The following is a 20241-nucleotide window of genomic DNA, read 5'->3' as shown; positions in this document are numbered from 1 at the left end:
CTCAACCGTACATCATCTGCTCTCAGCTACCAGGCCTCCCGGTATTCTGGATTCGTCCTGAGGGACAGACTGGTCCCCTAAAGACTTGGCACCGAAATCACCTGCTACCGTTAAGTGAAGCCGTGCAGTACCACCTACTGAGGAGCCAAAGCCTCAGAGGCGCGCCCTTTCACCCGATCTCAGTCGAGTGTTCAGAATAATCAGTCCAGTGAGATCGCAGTGGAAGATGATGATTCTGATGAAGAGTTCGCTTCTGACTGGTTATGGTTTCAGGCGCCCAGGAATGACCATCCCTCTGAGTTCGAATTTCCCTCTGGTACACTAAGGGCAGAAGCTCCTGAGTTTGTACCTCAAGCTGTCATTGAATCTGAGGATTTAGAAATTTTCATCAGGCCACCTGAAGAACCCTGGGTCGAACCTTCTTCGCTGGTGACAGGACCTTCCGTAGAGCCCTCAGAAGCACTTACTAAACACACCTCGACTACACAGTCAGAACCTGCAGAAGCAAGGGAAAAGCGCACCATTCGGCCTCCCAAAAGACTGACCTATGACTCTTCTGGAAACAGCACAGAGGAGGTTGTCACCACTGTGCACCGTCGAGCAGAAGCTAAGGAGAAGCCTGTGAGTGACAACAAAGTCTACTCTTCTGGTTCCTGGTCTGACACACCATGGTGGGCAGTCCCTTTGCGAGACGATTTTCTTATTCCTTGTAGGGGTTAAATTGTGATTTACTCCCTTTGGGGACAAAGGGTTCCTCAGTGGGGAAGAGTGTAGCTATGTACACAGACATCTTGTGTGTTTATGTCTGAGTAAGAGAGTCATGGAGCTGCGATTTTAAGAACTAGACATTAGATGGCAGCAGAGCGGCTGATCAGGATAGGAACAGAATACGGGGAACTCTGTTGTTTGGGGTGGCTGAGACGGACGGAGGAAGGATAGAGGGGAGGACGGACTTGAAGAGTGGAGGGCGGAGGAATAGACTTTGCGGAGGAGAGAGACTTTTGCGGAGGAGAGAGAGAATCGACCTGGAGGAACCGGTGAGAGGAGTGATTTTATCGGAGCTTCGAGAGGGCCGCTGGGGATTATTGGATCACTGAGGAGCATCTGCAGCCCGCGTCTTCCGGAACCCAGGAGTGGTGAGCTGTATATCGAACAATTATCCCAATCTTGACTTTACTCTATTGTGGCCACCTATTTGGAGAATCCAGTTGGAGGACATATATCTTTTCAGTGGATTACAAATGCTCCATTTGGAGATAGAGCGCTCCAACGATAGAAACAAAGGGCCCCAACGCCATTTTTTTTTTGTCTTCCTGGTATCACTGGCCAGTGAGGGAGAGGGAAGAAGGTTTCCTGAGGGACTGGGAGCATAAAGGAACTTTTATTAAATGCTGCTTGCTTAGAGGCACAGGTTATAGGATTGTATATATCATATTTGCATAAGATACTTATTAATTTTCACTGCATTGTTGTTAAGCTTTTATTCTATTTCTTTGTTTGGGACACCATTCAATTGGGGTGGCTCCTTTGAATAAAGTTGTTGTTGTTGAAACTTTCCCTGTTGGTGTGTTGGACTGGGAACCTGTTGGAGTGTGCCACTGGGACGGAAGGAGAAGACCGAGTAATTATAATATATCAGCAGCACCCTAGGGTGTCATTGCTACATACAGACAGAAATGCTTTGGCTTGTTCAACAAAATTGGTTATGTCCTCTGTAGTATACGATTCGACAAGCTTAGGAAACTCCACTCGAATCACTGGAGTGGAGGGGGCACGAAGTAGAAAGAAGGCGAGACCCTCCGCGAGTCGAATGCGTTTGAACAGTATTAAATGATCGAAAACTGTTTAGTATTCCCTGATCTCGTCTTTCCAAACACTGCACAATATCTCGTTCTAGTTCTGTTCTCAGGTCTTCCACATATTCCTTCATTTGTTCGTGCATTTCCGTTCGTGGGTTCTGATAGCGTCCTCGCGGATAGAGTGCTCTCAACCACAGATGTTAACCGCTGATCAAGTACCTCTAGACGGCTGGCCAGTTCATTTAACAACGGCAGAGACCCATAACTATCCATTTCCTCCTGTCATCGAGGGTCATCGAGATACATAGATATCAACAAGCTCTGCCGCTCTCGTTTTGCTGAAGGTGTCCTAACTGTAACATGGTGGTCATCCCCTAGCATTTCTTCACTCAGCGAGGTAATTGGCTCTGCGCTTGCCTGCCCTGGCTGCACTAAGGACATTGCTAACGATGTAACAAGTGACGGGTAAAACAGAAAAGGCTATGACTGCTAATCCTTAAAGAGGGCATCACTCTGTAACGATTGTATCCGTTACACTTTACTAAGTTTAACTAATGATTGCAGGTCAACCTCAAACTGCCTTCAACCCCTTCCCACAGCGCGAAAGATGATTTGTAATTATAAAATGATATTAACTAACCCACACAGAGAAAAATGCAAAAACAAAAACTATAATTAATACACTTTTACAATCCTCCACTTCCAATATATACAATGAACATAAAATTATATTTCCAAGAACTTTCCCTTCGTCCTTTTGATGTAGTCTTTTTTTCCGTTTTACTATTTCTCCATAGTCCAGATCATTAGACATGCCAATCCCAGAATAAAAGATTTACAGCTCACACTGCTTTTGATCCCTTTCCCGGTAACCTCAGCGTATCCGAATCTTTGAGGTGGCCACCCCATACTGCAGTTGACTTGTGGTGCTCCCGAAAACAAATCTTTCTCCTGGACTTAGAATGGTCATGTCCTTTCCTCTTTTGCCATAAAACTCGGGCTGTCTTTTCTTTCTCCTCTTCCTCCCTTTTCCCGCCCCTATTTAAATAGTGCGTCTGTTTCCATGGCACTCCGAAATCTAAGTACTCTGTTTGGCTATCCTTCAACTGCTAGAGTCTTCATTTAAAGTGAGAATCTTCAGCGTATTTTTCACTTCTACAGTATCCGACCAGCACCTCACAAATCCAGCACTACCATCTATACTAATAAAAGGCAAAGCCCTCACTGACTGACTGACTGACTGACCACTGACTCACTGACTGACTCACTGACAGCTTACTTACATAAGTTAGGCAGGTTTCATTTCGAAATTCTACATGTAATGGTCGTAACTGGAACCTACTTACGTACATATATCGCCATAGCCTGTAGCTCGGTCGCCGTGTGAGGCGGAGTTGCGTCCTGCATCATCACGCCTCCACGTAATTGAGTGCCTGCCAATATAAGGCCGTCCGTCACCAGCTATCCAATAGACATGTTGCCGAAATATTGCGGGTGAAGGACTGTGCTTATGCAAGCGAAGATGAGATAGTCAGGCACAAACAAAGAGCGAGAGAAAATTTTAAGTGCCGGATCTTAGCTAACATTAAATAAAGCCGTGGACATCGCAAGATCGCACGACATAGCACAAGCACAGCTGAGAACCTTCGATGCATGTACTCCGAGTGGCTCACGTGAACTGACTTTGCAGGACTGGGAAAGGTAAACCCGTGCATGCAGTGTGTGATGTAACAACCCTCTGACGCTGAACAAGCCTTTTGTACACATATCAATAGGAAAGCAAGGTGTAAAGCTTAAGTTTAAATTATGTTCATAGACACGCTTCCGCTAAATATTCGCAGGCAAATCCACAACTTAATACCGGGAATGCCTGTTAAACATCTTAGATTCACGAGTACCGATTTGGGTAGTGATCACTTCGATGAATGAAACCTGTTCAAAAAACGCATTACACAATTGAGAAGGCAGCAAAAGAATATGAAGTGAGTGACGCATACAAGCATATTCATAAGTGCAGCTACTGCGGAAACAAAGCACAGTGTAAACCTTAAGTTTAAATTAAGTTCATAGACAGGCTGCGCTGGCGTTTGACATGCCTACACGAATATGATATCTGAGATACAAGTTTAATGAGAAGGCGCAGGTTATAAACGAGACTTTTGATCACTTTTGTAGCAGAGTTAAAATTGCTGGTGAAGGACTGTGCTTATGCAAACGAATAGGAAAGCAAGGTGTAAAGCTTAACTTTAAATTAGGTTCATAGACACGCTGCCGCTGGCGTTTGTCATGCCTAAGGCGAATACGATATTCGAGATAGATCGCGAGATAGCACAAGCACAGCTGAGAAGCTTCGATGAATGTACTCAGAGCGGCTCACGTGAACTGACTTTGTTCTGGCTTTAACTACTGTGAAATAAACAGACATAAACTGGAAGCGTGAGTCTGTGCCTTTTAATAATCTTGAGAGAGAAACATGGTGGCAGCGTAGGTGACGGAACTGGGCTCCGAAAGTCACGCCAGTTTGCTGTTAAAAGTTCAGGATGCGGAGACACTAACATGAAAGGAAAATGGAGGGTCTGAGTCCGCCGCTGACATGAAGCCTCGAAGCTAAAGAACTTACGAAGTCATGGAGAACATGGAAGGACAAGTTCAGATTATTCATAGAACTTGCAGTGCGGAGGCAGAGGAAAACACTAATGTCAGATTATTCTATTACCTTATTGGAGACAGCGGCAGAGAATTGTGTCAGGCGCTGACCGGTGATGTAAGACCTGATGAGTTAACCATGAGCTTGATGATACGTAAATTTGATGAACATTACAACCCGAAAATAAACGAAACTGTAGAGAGGTACAGATTTTTTTCAAGAAATCAGGCAAGGGGAGAAAATATAGACAACTACGTCACAGATCTGAGAGTGTTAGCAGGCACATGCAATTTCGGGAGATTAAAAGTTCCCTTATCGTGACCGAATTGTGTGCAGAACCAGTGATGCAAGTTTAGAGAGGTGCATACAAATATGCAGAGCCACAGAACTGTTGAAGGAGAACAGCGGAACAGTCACACGGGGTCCCTATTCTATACTTCTCCTGGTGCGTCTCTAAACCCTCTGTCTTGGAAACATTATCATAAGGCTTAACAATCCTATTGTTACACCTTCTACGTGCACCCAACCGTCCTTATTACGGAGTCTTCCTTTCTTTACCGTGGCTGCTTCTTTCCATTCACCTTCCCAGCTCTTTATTTAAACAGTTTTCCATCTCACTTTTCCACTCCTTCGCTGTCTTCTGCCTTTTCTTTCAAAATACGCGCCTCCTTGCCTTTAGCGATTTTGGTAATGAACACTTTGATGAATGAAACCTGTTATCTTTACAACGGTTGACAAACACGGAATATAACTTGAACACAACACGTCCTCCAAATACGAACCTGATTGAAAGAAATAATGATAATCAAATCCTTGATGACAGCAACACTCATAACAGTCACAAAACAATTACATTGACAATCAGGTTATGTTAATTTTAAAAATGTTTCCTTTTCATTTTCATAACGTCTTTAACACACTACTTCTCCATGAAGCGCAGGTATTTTGCTAGTAATTAATATACGAGTTAAAAGAATAGATGATCTACACTGGTTGAGTTTATTATGGCTGAAGTCTTCTCCCGTGTATTTCTTATGATATTAATTGATTTGGTGATAAAGGACCCTTTTATAATTTTTTGTGGCGTTTTCTTGGATTCTTTAGGTGATTTAAATTTCAAGAATCAATAACTGATGGCATTGCTTACCTATAGTAGAGCATTCCTGACCAGAAACTAGCTTATCTTCCTTTCAGTTTCAAGAAATAATTTTCCTTAAACTATGGATCAAGGTTGTTTGACGGGCGAGGACATCAACATGACCTCTCAGAATTCACTGAGTTCATTTCACCATTGCTTACTGTATTTCATTGTAGCTCAGTTTTTCTCAGATTTCTTTAGTCATTTTTGTCACACATAATCGGGTTAAGATGAATAACCCAGTTATGACAGAAACATGGTTTCTTAATAATCCACATTTACATGCACAAGTAATTATCTGGCGGTCCCCTTTGATAAAACTCTCTAACATTGTTAAACTGAGCAGAAAAAGAGTTACACATCATCATTGGCCACTGTTGATCCAAAAATACAGTGGTGTGAAAAACTATTTGCCCCTTCCTGATTTCTTATTCTTTTGCATGTTTGTCACACAAAATGTTTCTGATCATCAAACACATTTAACCATTAGTCAAATATAACACAAGTAAACACAAAATGCAGTTTTTAAATGGCAGTTTTTATTATTTAGGGAGAAAAAAAATCCAAACCTACATGGCCCTGTGTGAAAAAGTAATTGCCCCCTGAACCTAATAACTGGTTGGGCCACCCTTAGCAGCAATAACTGCAATCAAGTGTTTGCGATAACTTGCAATGAGTCTTTTACAGCGCTCTGGAGGAATTTTGGCCCACTCATCTTTGCAGAATTGTTGTAATTCAGGTTTATTTGAGGGTTTTCTAGCATGAACCGCCTTTTTAAGGTCATGCCATAGCATCTCAATTGGATTCAGGTCAGGACTTTGACTAGGCCACTCCAAAGTCTTCATTTTGTTTTTCTTCAGCCATTCAGAGGTGGATTTGCTGGTGTGTTTTGGGTCATTGTCCTGTTGCAGCACCCAAGATCGCTTCAGCTTGAGTTGACGAACAGATGGCGGACATTCTCCTTCAGGATTTTTTGGTAGACAGTAGAATTCATGGTTCCATCTATCACAGCAAGCCTTCCAGGTCCTGAAGCAGCAAAACAACCCCAGACCATCACACTACCACCACCATATTTTACTGTTGGTATGATGTTCTTTATTTGAAATGCTGTGTTCCTTTTACGCCAGATGTAACGGACATTTGCCTTCCAAAAAGTTCAACTTTTGTCTCATCAGTCCACAAGGTATTTTCCCAAAAGTCTTTGCAATCATTGAGATGTTTCTAAGCAAAATTGAGACGAGCCCTAATGTTCTTTTTGCTTAACAGTGGTTTGTGTCTTGGAAATCTGCCATGCAGGCCGTTTTGCCCAGTCTCTTTCTTATGGTGGAGTCGTGAACACTGACCTTAATTGAGGCAAGTGAGGCCTGCAGTTCTTTAGACGTTGTCCTGGGGTCTTTTGTGACCTCTCAGATGAGTCGTCTCTGCGCTCTTGGGGTAATTTTGGTCAGCCGGCCACTCCTGGGAAGGTTCACCACTGTTCCATGTTTTTGCCATTTGTGGATAATGGCTCTCACTGTGGTTCGCTGGAGTCCCAAAGCTTTAGAAATGGCTTTATAACCTTTACCAGACTGATAGATCTCAATTACTTCTGTTCTCATTTGTTCCTGAGTTTCTTTGGATCTTGGCATGATGTCTAGCTTTTGAGGTGCTTTTGGTCTACTTCTCTGTGTCAGGCAGCTCCTATTTAAGTGATTTCTTGATTGAAACAGGTGTGGCAGTAATCAGGCCTGGGGTGGCTACGGAAATTGAACTCAGGTGTGATACACCACAGTTAGGTTATTTTTTAACAAGGGGCAATTACTTTTCACACAGGGCCATGTAGGTTTGGATTTTTTCTCCTAAATAATAAAAACTGCCATTTAAAAACTGCATTTTGTGTTTACTTGTGTTATATTTGACTAATGATTAAATGTGTTTGATGATCAGAAACATTTTGTGTGACAAACATGCAAAAGAATAAGAAATCAGGAAGGGGCAAATAGTTTTTCACACCACTGTAAGCATGACATCTGTAATATATATATATATATATATAGCATTTTTAATGTAGATGGACCATTTTGACCTGGTCATTTTAAAAGTAGCTCGCAAGCCGAAAAAGTGTGGGCACCCCTGCTATACGATGCAATATCTCTGTTGGGGTGCCCAAGTTTATGCACCTATCTAATTTTATTATGATTCATATTGCATTTTTTCTGTTAATCCAATAAACTTAATGTCACTGCTGAAATACTACGGTTTCCATAAGGCATGTCACATATTAAAAGGAAGTTGCTACTTTGAAAGCTCAGCCAATTATAAACAAAAATCCAAAGAATTAAGAGGGTTCCCAAACCTTTTCATATGACTGTATGTGTATACTATAAGAGTCGATGTGTAAATGTATATTTGTTTGTCTGCCATACAAATCTGCACCGGCGTCCGATTGCCACTAAACTGGGGATGGGGCTCCTTTGTGACCAGGAGAAGGTCATGGGGCATGTTTGGTTAGGAAGAATGTTCGTGGTGAAGCACAGGGCACCTTTTCACTGACACAACATTCTGCACACATCCCGTACTTATCATCGACAAGATGGCGCGCGTTGCAACAGGCGTTCACTGCGGCGCAATCTAGCGGCAGCTTTGGTCTCTGTGCATTGCTCTTTGTCCCACGTTTCCTTAAATTGCCAAGAGATGGGCGGAAGTGTCGAAGTATCAGAAGGCCGACTGCTTTGATCGGGTGAAGGGAACTGTCGTATTGATGTAAAACATGAACGACCCAGTCGCACGACGGCTCACACACCCACATTTCCATGGGTCACACTCCCACACGCACTGATAGTGTTGTATTTCATTTGCCAACATCCATTCTCTGGAATCTCTAACCAATCTCTCTCTCTCATTCTTCCTAGGGCACGAAGCGGAAGCAGAAGCAGAAGCAGACAATGGCCGACAGTAAGGTGAATTGCGTTGCAGTCGTAATAGAAGAACTCCAGGCACTTGGCGAACAGATTCAGAAACTCCTGTTCCGGCGAAGATATCTTAGAGATCTGAAGGCTCGGCTACTGGATAAACCGTCCTCGCCATCTGTAATCAGAGTAACATCAACCCCCGCGTTGTGCGTTCAAGTAAACATCACCCCAGCGTCTCGTAGGAGCAACACCGCTGATGACCTCGTGTTTTTCAGCTATGCAGGCGTGGGTTCAAGGCCAGAACACCTCCATCGGCACAGGCGAGCATCTTAACCCAGAACTGGTTCGACCTCTCCAGCGTCCCCAGTTCGCCTTCAGCCCCTGGTGATGTAATAGTGGTAGGTGATTTTATTTGGGAAATTCACCAGTTATAGATTACCTGGCAACGCCGGTACTCCTGCTACTTATTAATAAAATTAACTCATTGGGCTTTAGTAGATACTTATTCATACTCGTAGCCTATTGGAGTTTAGTCACACCTGTCGTAAAGGTTGTCTGCTTTGCACGTACAGGTTTATTTGTAGTGGAGAAGAATTTTCTGTGGCTATTGGGGCAAAGTTCCATGGGATTAGAAACAACGTAATGCCTTTATCAAGGCCAAATCAAAAGGGGGTCAGCAGACAAGAAGCAGCGAGTTTGGTGTTGGATGGCTGTTGTGTGAAACTGGGTCTCCTATTAATGTATATCTGGTGACTTTTGTAAGTAACCCTCACATGGTGGCTAAAGAACAATACAACTTAATAAAATCAGCAAAACTTCATTGTGATGGAATGCAGTATAGTATATGGTGAAACGAATTTCTGCTGCCCTCATAAATCATTGAGTGGCATCACCATATTTTTATGTGAACGGCTGTATACCATTGCTGTGAAACCAGGTACAGTATATCCCTGCCCAGGCAAGGATAAAAAAGAAAATGGAGAAAATGGAAATTGGAAATGTCATAATTCCGGATCTTAAAGCTATGGTGGATATCAGACTGTTTTTCTTACCATTTTCATATGATTATTTCTTTATATGTGTTTATAATTAAAGAACTTTTTTCATGTCCTTGTATTTGAGCTATTATGTATTGTAATGGATGGCATGCCGGGACTGGCAACCCTACCAGGATGGATTCCCTTTCCTTACCTAGCCAAAAGGTCCAGGTGGCAAATGTGTAAAAAGAGAGGCAGGGTTTTCCCAGCCTTAGCCAGGAAGGTGGCAGGAATGGGCACGCTGACATTCTGGCAGGTTGGACCAAAGAACAATACCCAACTGGTAGGCCAGTGTGACAGAAGGACAGGGGGAGAAAACCTGTCAGGGTTTCAGGCTTCCCCAATATGCTATATGGTACCATCTCTGGGTCAGGAATCCCACACATACAAACGCAGGAAATGCTGTTTGGACCTGTAGTCTCATGGGGCAGTCCTGTTATGTTCTTTGGGGGCCCCCAGGGTGAGCTACCGGGAATAATGATCCCTGCTTTGTGGCGCTTTCATTTGACCCGGAAGTGCTTCCGACAGGCTATGCCTTGGCACCGGAATTACCCCAAGTTCCAAGATAAATGGAGACATCCAACCAAATACAGGCGAGTTGGAGTCGGATGGAAGAGGAGAAAGCTCATCTGGAAGAATAGAAGAAGAAGAGAGAAAAAGAGAAGAACAATATGTGTTGTGTTTATACCATTATCAAAGTCTTTTGTAAGGTATTTGTGTAAGCAAACCTCTTTTTATTGTACTGAGACTTCTGTCACAGTGGTTGTGTCTGGGGTTTGCAGTGCTGCAATACCCCATAGTGGTCACAGTCAATGTGTGAGAAATAAACAGGCCTGAATTTGTGTGAGAATTTTTAACACATGTTGGCATTCATTTATTCAGTTTCAAGTAAAAATTGTGGAAAAAATAACATCATATGTATGCTAAATATCTTGTTGTCAGGTGGTGGTTGTGCATCTGAAAAGAAAGTAAAGGTATGTTGTAATGTGGAGGTACAATATTTATAATCTTTGTTATGCCATTCCAATTATATTTCCTCTAACTATTGTAAACACTGCCATGTGCCTAAGTAAACAGTACCACCCTGCTGTCATCTAAAAGAAGAACAAGCTCTCTTTTATAAAAGTGATTATTTTTTGATCTGTGTTCATCATTTATTTTGCCCTCATCTTAGAAACAATAGGTGACTATGTTTGTGCTTATATATATGCTTTGTCTTAATTGTTTATTAAGTAATGACATATTCACTGCAAATTTATTTCATCCTACTGGAGGACCAGCAACACCATCACATATTGAAAGTATTGTCAATCAATCCACTTTAATAAAAAGGATAAGTGTCAATGTATCTGTCGTTCCAAACAATGGTAAATCACAAACATTTTAGTAATATGACACATTGAATTTGTCATTTCAACAGATGGCGCAATTACAAACATTAACACTGGTTTTTACAAATCACATACAAATTGGTATAAACATGTGCATTGCATTGTGAACTGCAAACGTTAACACATTGGTTAGTTAGATTTCATCTCGTCTCACCTCGTCTTACACTGTCCATCTTAGAGGGGCAGTACAGCTAGTTGTTTTTAAATTGACTAATGAAAGGAAAAGAGCTAAGTATTATGGCTTGGTCAAGGAGCACTGTAACAAGGAGTTGTGGGTGCAGGGTATGCCCATTGTGTGCAGAGGGATTTCCTTTAATGGATTGGACACAATAGGCACTCTAACAGAAGAGCCATCAAAAACATCACAGAGGAGGAGGAGAAGGCTGTGGCTAAAGCAGAGTGAACCAGCGGTAAATGCTGATTAGAATGCTGATTAGACACAAGATGGGCCAGGTCAACCCCAGCTGGCTCACCTGGGCAAAGGTGTATGATGTTCAGAAGACCTCAAAACCCATTGACACTTGGAAATATCATTGGTGATATGTCTGAGTGTATCACAAAGATGTATTGTTAATATTTTGCATTTTTTGTAGGCAACTTCATGGGCAGATTTAACTAAGTACAATGTGTGCTAACTTATAAAGTGAATGATTTAAAGGGATTTTGGGAAACACATGGAAAAGCACCATTCATGTTTCATACATACATCTCAGAGTTGCTTTTTATTAATCTCTAAGATTCATTGTTTTCAGGAAACTCTCCCTAGAGTTTCTGCTTATTTGTACTGACAGGACACAATTGAGGTTCTTTGGCCATTTAGTTAGTACAATCCCAGTCACTTCCCTTGGAAACTGGAAGAAGACCCAGGAGAAAAACTATTACCATTTGTTTTCAGTTTGCATAGAAGCATCTGGGAGAAGATGTTGAAGACAGGTAGCCTTACCTGTCTGGTTGAACGTTCAACTGCCATGACCCTCAAGAGAATCAGTGTAATAAAAATGAAGATTAATGATGACCTTGATCTTACGAAGAAGAGAGGACAACAATCTCTCTGAATGACTGTGAAAAACAACAAGATAGTCAAAGAATTCACTTCCACCTATGTTGCCAGGGATGCTGTAGAAAGTGTCAGTGTCTTTAAATTTACCATCCCTCATGGATTTTGTTTATGACAGTCTGGTCACAAACATGCACACCAGTAGCTAGCTGGAGGACATTGTGTAGGGCTCTGGCAGTGATCCTCCTGTTCCTTCTCATACAAAGAAGCAGATATCAGTCCTACTGCTGGGTTGATGCCTTTGCATGGCCCTGTCCAGCTCTCCCTGTGTAATGGCCTATCTCCTGGTATCTCCTCCATGCTCTTGAGACTGTGCTGGGAGACACAGTATACCTTCTTGCAATGACATGTATGGATGTGCCATCCTGGACTATCTGCCCAACCTGAATTGGCTGCAGGCACCACCTAATGCTACCAGTAGTGACAATGACACTAGCAAAATGCAAATCTAGCAAAGAATCAGTCAGGAAGGAAAAGGAGAGAGCAGTTGTCTGTGGCCAGCATCTGCAAAACCATTTCCCTTTTTGGGGTGTATTGCTGTTGCTTCTCCTGTGTACTTGTTGTCATTTTCATTTGCATCAAAGCAGCTGAAGTTGATTCACAGTCGCTTATGCTATCGAAATGGACAGACTGATATCCCTGAAGCTTGACTGGCTTGGTGTTCAAGTGTGGTGATTAAATGCTCCCTTAATTTTTTGAGTGATGTACTTCACACCAAACTATTGCTACAAGTGGGCAGCATTGAGTTTTATTATATGTGTTTCTCTTTAACCCCCAGTGTCATCTGTTCCATCACATATCTGGAGGAAGAAGGAGATTCAGTTTTAAAATTAATCATTCAATTGGCATCTGATCATATCAGTGTAATTAATGGCCATTGGAGTTCTATAAAACTATAGGGGGAAATATTGAAGCACTGGGATCTAACTTCTTATATTTTCAAGGGTAAACCATCAGGTGATCTTTAATGTTTCATTTGCAGTTTCATACATTCACGGATTACTGGCAGTTTACTCTCTTTTCATGGCCCTCAGATAATTCAACCAGGTACCCAAATGTACAAACACTTTAGAAAACAAAATATTGCCCCGTAACGTTACAAAATAAGATTTAGTTTAAAAGTCATACTTGCATTATAAAATGGAGATGCACATTTTCATCTTCCTCTAGTGGCCAGTTGTGTTGTGCTTTAGCTCATTTTTTACTTTTATTCAGACGTGTTAATTTCCCCTGTTATTAAGTGAAAATCCCTCACAGGTTGAAAACGGTATCGCTGTTAACAGCAGTTTGTTTTTTTTGGCAGTGGATTTGTATGAGAAGAGAAGTCATGTGTTTTCAGGGAAAATCTTGTATGACAATCCATTTATGAAGTGCGTAGGGGAGTTTTACAGTATCTTTATCATTTTATCTGTAACCACCGTCAAAGTATTTGTTAATATATGTAGTCCATATTCACAGGATACCGTTATAGTAAAGTATATGTATCTATTTCTTTTTATTATTATATCATTATTACTGTATATTATGTGCATTTGTAACCTCTTTTGCACTATGAATTACTATTACTTACTGTGATGTGTTTCTGCAGCATTAAGTGAATTTCTATTTCAGGAGACATGAAGTACAGACTGCTTATCTTATCCAACTCAAGTCCGCGAGGAGTCAGCATTCATCTCAAATAAGCTGACACTAAACCCGGAGGGGACGCCAGTCCATCTCAGCATACTGTTGCGTGCGCTCACAATGAGACAATTAACAGGCGGCAAGTGGCCGAAAACGCGTGTGTGATGTGGTGGACTTGCAGACAAACATCAAAAACCCAATAATCCCAAACTCTGGAACAGTGAAATTAACCACTGCGCCACCTTGCAAAATTTCTAAATCTTCCCAAACCATAACGGAAGAGATTAGATAAACAATCGGCTCACTGACTGACAGTTCATACTGGTGCGAACGCTCTGGACCCACATGAAATTATGACAAAAGCAGTAACAGTGTTTACTATAGCAAAGTTAAATGGCTGTGCACGTTTCATTAGATTATCCCCCAGCCAGCCCAACCACCAATGCCCACACCCAATGTTGAGAAAGTCGCAGTTTTAGAAGTTCACTTATAAAAAAGTAAAACAAAACAATTTAAGAGTAAAAGCGGAAGGAAGCACTGGAGCCACCCAATGTATTTCATCTATAAAAACAGGAAATGTGATGAAACAAACAGCGGCATTGGGCGGCTTGGGAAATTGAAAAAAAAGGCAAGTGTGTTGGCATTTCTTTAAGCTTTATTTACCATCAACACCAGGTTTTATATATACGAGGGACGTTCAAAAAGTTTGCGCACTTTTTTAAAACTCTATTTATTAACAAATCACATCATTTTCTACCTATGGTCAATTTGCCCAGGGTCGTACCAGCTTTTTAATGCGCAATTACTACTCCTTCCTCCTTCATCGTTAACAACTAAAATATGAAAGTGCAGAAACTTTTTGAACATCCCTTATATATATATATATATAAAATCACTGCGTATTTCTGCATTTTTATTTATTTTTTTTGCTTATGCGTTGCCTATATCCTATTGTACTGATTTAACACAATGTGCCCAATCAGTGCCTAGATAAGACAAATATGGGTCATTGTCTATATTTAAATGAACAGATATGGTGAGTATATTGTTCCCTGATTTTAATGTCTGGCAATTCTCTATAACGATATTACCTCATTTATTCATTTCAGAAGCCATGCCCCTATGTAACTAGCTAAATGAGCATTGCATTTGTTACTGAACCTGCTGATCTGAACTACAGTTAATTCAATGTCAAGAAATGTTTAAAAGGAGCCTGCACTGTTCAACGAATGAAAAAAATTGATTAAAAGCAGTATGAACCGTTAAGCGAATGAAAAAGACAATCCCGCAGTCCCTGAAAGTGTGTGTTTTTGGCTTCCTTCAGGGAGCTTTTTTTGAGACTTTTCTGTGGTGGGCGCGTTTTGAGTGAGGAGTGCCGGGCGGATGCGCAGCTTCTCAGCCTTCAAGCCTGTGAGCTGTCAGCTACACTCGACGTTGGCAGATGATGGGCAGACAAACGTCGCTCTGTTCAGAAATGAGAACCAGATTGGAAAAGCACTGAACAGGAATGAATTTGTGAAATACTTTCTTGCCCAGCATAAAAAATGTCGTCGTAAATTCTTTTAAGATTGTGGGATTGGGTATGAGAGCGTCTTTAGATCCAGTTTTGTTAGAAATGTGATGATTTTTGTCTAACATTTATAATAAACGTGATACCTTTCTCTTTCTCACATACAGACTGTCTTTCCCCACATACTTTGTGCACCCCGCCTAACCCCCCTGCCGTTTCACCACAGCACATACAATTTTCCAGATCCGCTGATGGCTATCTTTTAAGTTGATATACTAGCAGTGAACTTATTGCGTCAAATGTTTAATTCTGTTTGTTGCAGGCAGCGTGGCTTATTTACCAAGACACGTTTAATGTTAGAGAACCTCCATGTTCAGAGAAATGTATAAGGAAAGTAAAGTAGGAGACTTTCCCAAGAATCTTATTAATTATTATCTGTGTTAAAAGAAATGTAAATAATTATTTGATATTAATTAGTCTTATATTTTATTACGAACGGAAGAATAGAAATCTGGTAAAAGAAAAATAACAATAAGCATCGCAAAATTTACTTTAAATAAAATGAAGTATTTAAATTTATTAAAATTAAATTTGTATTTTAAAGACCAGTCAAAGGCTTGGACACACAAAGACATTTTTTTGTTTTTGATAGAAATTAATACCTTTTTTATCGAGATTATATTAAGTACATTTTAAAATACATTCAAGACATTACTAGTATTGCTAACAGCTATTACTGCTTGAAATGACTGATTTTATTTTTCACACATAAGTGCAAAGCCCCATTTTCAGCAGTCATCCCCTCAGTGTCTTAATGGTAAATCCCCTTAGCTTAACATTTAGTTATTTTAAATACAAAGAGGTTATTAAAGAAACCTTAATAATTGCATAAAAACCCCTGAAAACTGTTATGTTTACTTAGGCTGGCTTTCCTAAAGTGCACTTCCGGATTCGAAATGACCAAAGTGAAATGACTTTAAGAAATATGACAATCTGTGGAAACTCAAGATTTTCCAAAGTTGCCTGTTTTTTTGAGAACAAAGGCTATTCTGTGTCTGACTGCCAAGAAACTCAAGATTTCATCCAAAGTTGCCTGTTTCTCTCTTGAAAGAAGAGGACAAACTGGGTTGAACAAGGACAGATAAGGAAAGGTGAAGGCCCAGATACACAACTGCGTAAGAGGATAAGGACATCAGAGTGTGTAGTGTGATAAAATAAATGTCTTACAGGTTGGCGTCTGGTACAGACGCTGAAGTATTTGCAGCCTTTCAGAATGTGTACCTGGGTGTCTACTCTGCTCATTATAATTGCCAATATTGGGACACAATTAAGGAAGCAAACTGAATAATAAAAAGGCAAATTAATAGGTGAACCAAAGAAGAATGATATGCATTTAAAGCTGTAGCAAAAATACAGACATATTTTATAAATGTTGAAACTTTTCTTTATGCAGAAAAGAAAAAAGAGGAGCTAATAAAATGACTCACTGTTAAGGAAATACTCAGTTATTAAGGAAATACTCAGTTATTAAGGAAATACTCAGTTATTAAAATAAAATTTTGAGTCATCAGTATAAATGAAATGCAAGGACGTCCTTTACTTACACTTAACTGGCCTTATGTGACCAGTAAGGTTCTCAGTAGCAAGTCTGCTTAGTCTTATAGGACAGCTGCTGTTGTCACTTTGGTTCATTTATATGTAGCAGCTGGAAAACATTTCAGTCCCACCAATGAGCACTCAGATGAAAGGTACGTTCTAGCAATACCCCTCTGTCATTATAAAACATCCAAAGTAACCAAAATAGTTAATCATTAAGAGTCTTGTCTAAACGTTTTGGTTTACAGAATAAGATGTCTTATATATTAGTAAACTTATCATGGAACAAAGCACAATGTGAAATGTTATAAATGATCTCATTTTCTAATATAAAGTGTGCTGGTACAAATCAAGTCAGGATGCCCAAGTTTAAGAAGAAGGCAGTTTCAAGCACCATTTATTCCTCTTACAGTCCCTCCCTTTTGTGTTTTTTATAAAAAACTAATCATCCCAAAATTCACCAGATTCAGGTTCTGTTACTATAACTGTGGTCATTGTTAAAGGACAGTGGTTTGATATCTAAGGTCATAGTCTCGTCTGGAATCAGATAACACAGCCTGAAATAGCAAGTCACACAGCATCTTTTGGGCAAACCTGGATAAACTTTTTATCTGCAGACAATGTAAGTGCCATTGAAGAGCCTGAGGGGTGAGAATGAGGCCATCTTAGGTGCTTGGGCGGTTTTGGGAGAGCTTATAAAAAGGTAACAGTGGTTTGTCCATGCAGTTAAATTAACACAGGCTGGCAAGTTTTCAAAAAAATCCCAGTTAATGTAACTTAAAATCGACCTTGTTTTCTATTTTAACCTTGTCTGCTTCTAATTGTGTAAATCATGCATCTGATAGGGGTATTATTTACATTTTCTCCCCTCTATAAATCTCACAATTGTGTTCAATAACTTAAGTTCTAAATATGAAAATGAAACATTATCAACAACTGCTTGATTAATATATTTTTTCTGTGTTAAAGTAACTATTTGATATTCTTCTTATCCGATGACTATTAGCCATATTAGTTCAAAAAAATGAACCAGTCCTTTATTTCATCTGTGATCAGACCATTCAATAGTAAACCATTGGTACTGACACAGACAGCACTGGAATGTACTTCCGAAACTTTATGAAAGTTACACATTTATGTTGCCAACGATGTGTACAACAATGACCAGAGTCCTTATACAAGCAGCAACTTGCATCCACAAAGTCACCCTGATTTATATCCAGCTGGGGTCTATGATAGGTTCCCTACTAAAGACAAGCAGTATACATGCTGACAGTAGGTGTTAATCCTCCCTTCGGAAGACATCATCACTACTCTGATTAATGCAAGTCACTGGCCCATTTCAGGGCTACGTTTGAGTTGTAAGTGCTGTATCCACAATTCCTTACCGATATTAAAAATCTTTTGCCACCAGCTGGGATCTTTAGTTTGTGTCTGAGATTCCTAATTCACAAACTTCACACTCAGTAACATTTTTCATAAGACACTCCATCTCTGTTGTACCCAATTATTACTTTTTTTTTCACTATTTGCTTTATTACTTAGGTCCAAGCAGCCATATTATATTAATATTTTGTCCTGTAGTGCCACCATTAGCTGCTAGTTTAAACTACAGTATATCCCTGTATATACTAATGGATTTAGACTTTTGTCCTCAGTGTCCCTATGCCCAAAACACTTGTTATATACCATCCCTTAAGTTCACTATCGTTCCTCTCAGTTCCTTAAAACTTTCTATGTTAAACCCTATGGCCCAGTTTCCCGTTAAGGGCTTAAAATAAACCAGGACTAGACTAATTCTACTTAAATTAATCCACACTAAACAACTGACTTTTTGAGATGTTGCTTAAATTTGGATTAACTAGTTCTAGACTACAGAGTCTCAGATTAAGGTAATCAAGGACAAGTGAGATCATCTTTTGGAAACCCGATTAGATTAATGGCATGCACATGTGGCTAAGGAGAGGTTGCTATAAAAACCTGGTATGGAATACTTGTAATTCATTAGTCTTAAGGAGTGTGTGGAACAGGAGTCATTACACTTAACCAAAAAATGGATAAAGACAAAAGAAAACGCTCAAAAACTTCAGTGAATTTGAGAAGACCCTTTTAAACAAATTGTATCAAACTATCCTGTAATTGAAAACAAACAGCATGATTCAGGTACAGAAAACAAGAAGAAGAAAGCATGGATTTCCATATTGAATGAATTCAACTCAAATGAAAAAGTAACCAAACGGACACTCCAACAAGTTCAGGTATGATTTATTGTTGCCCCATTCTTACAAATCAGTAAATTATAAATGTTTTCATCAATGAAATGTAAAAGAAAACAATATTATGTAGAACTCCAACTTCAGAGTGTATATTATCTTGTAAAGGTCCTGTGGAAAAACATAAAAATAAACCTGAAAAAAACAACTGCTGCTACGCGTCAAGAGCGTTTCAAGACAGGTGGGGGACTTCCAGTTCCACCAGACACAGAGGAGTTGGGGGACTTGTTGGCTGGGATTATTGAAAGTCAGCAACCCTGGAAGGTATTCCAGATGATGACCATTTGGACAGTTCAGGTGAGGAATCTTTCAAAGACTCATTTGATAGGACATGTCTCATTTACAGTAACATGTGTTATCCCATCCAACATACAGTAATTAAATGCAAGTCATGTCTTGTAACAAAAATGACGTAATGACCTTTATTGTTGAAGTCAAATGTAATACTAGATTTTTCTTCCATACAAAGATGACCTGATCTTCACCCAGGACTTGGGGGCGCAGGAACAGTCAAGAGGCTCAAATGAATCCATCAGCAGCCAGCACCAACATGCAGCAGCATCCAGTCTCCTGCGGTAGCATTAGTCAGCATCCAGCAGTCTCTAATCCAGGCAGCAGGTCAAGAGGGAAAAGGATGACCATTCATGAGAAACTTGCCATAGAGTTCCATGAATGTAAATTAAAATATTTAAAAGAAGAACATGAAGTCAAAATGAAAATTCTTCATCTTGAGTTGTCTATGAAAAGAGAGAGATGAAGCAGCAGCAGTGTCAATTGTCTTTGGAACCAAACCTCAGTTAAATAAAAAAAATTTCCTGAAATTTTTTACCTGTCTATGCCAATCATTTATGTATCATTCAAGGCACATTTATGAGAAGTGCTGCAAAGCAAAAGCATCTCTGTAAGCAAGTCCATTTCTGTCATTGGCTAGCTCAGGGATGGGGACATGTTGGTCATCATCATCTTCAATATCAGGGTCTGGGCAGCCGCACCGTTTAAGAAAATTATGAAGCACTGCTGTTGCAATAATAACAATGCAGCACCTCCTAGGTTCAAACCGCAGTGTATTTCGGAGACCCTGGAAACGATTCTTCCATACACCAAACATGCACTCTATTAGCCCTCTGGTGAGAATGTGAGCTTGGTTATAGCGCTGTTGCTCTGGTCTGACTGGATGGGGATAAGGGGTGAACAAGAAGTTTGTCTGCATACCCACTGTCACCAAGTAGAATTCCAGAGTGTTGTCTTGCTTCAAACTGAGTATATAAAGAGGAGTTGT

Source organism: Polypterus senegalus, chromosome 8 (genome assembly GCF_016835505.1).
Source record: "Polypterus senegalus isolate Bchr_013 chromosome 8, ASM1683550v1, whole genome shotgun sequence".
Classification (NCBI taxonomy): domain Eukaryota; kingdom Metazoa; phylum Chordata; class Cladistia; order Polypteriformes; family Polypteridae; genus Polypterus; species Polypterus senegalus.
The sequence above is the reverse complement of the archived record's forward strand: the minus strand, read 5'-3'. Positions refer to the sequence as shown.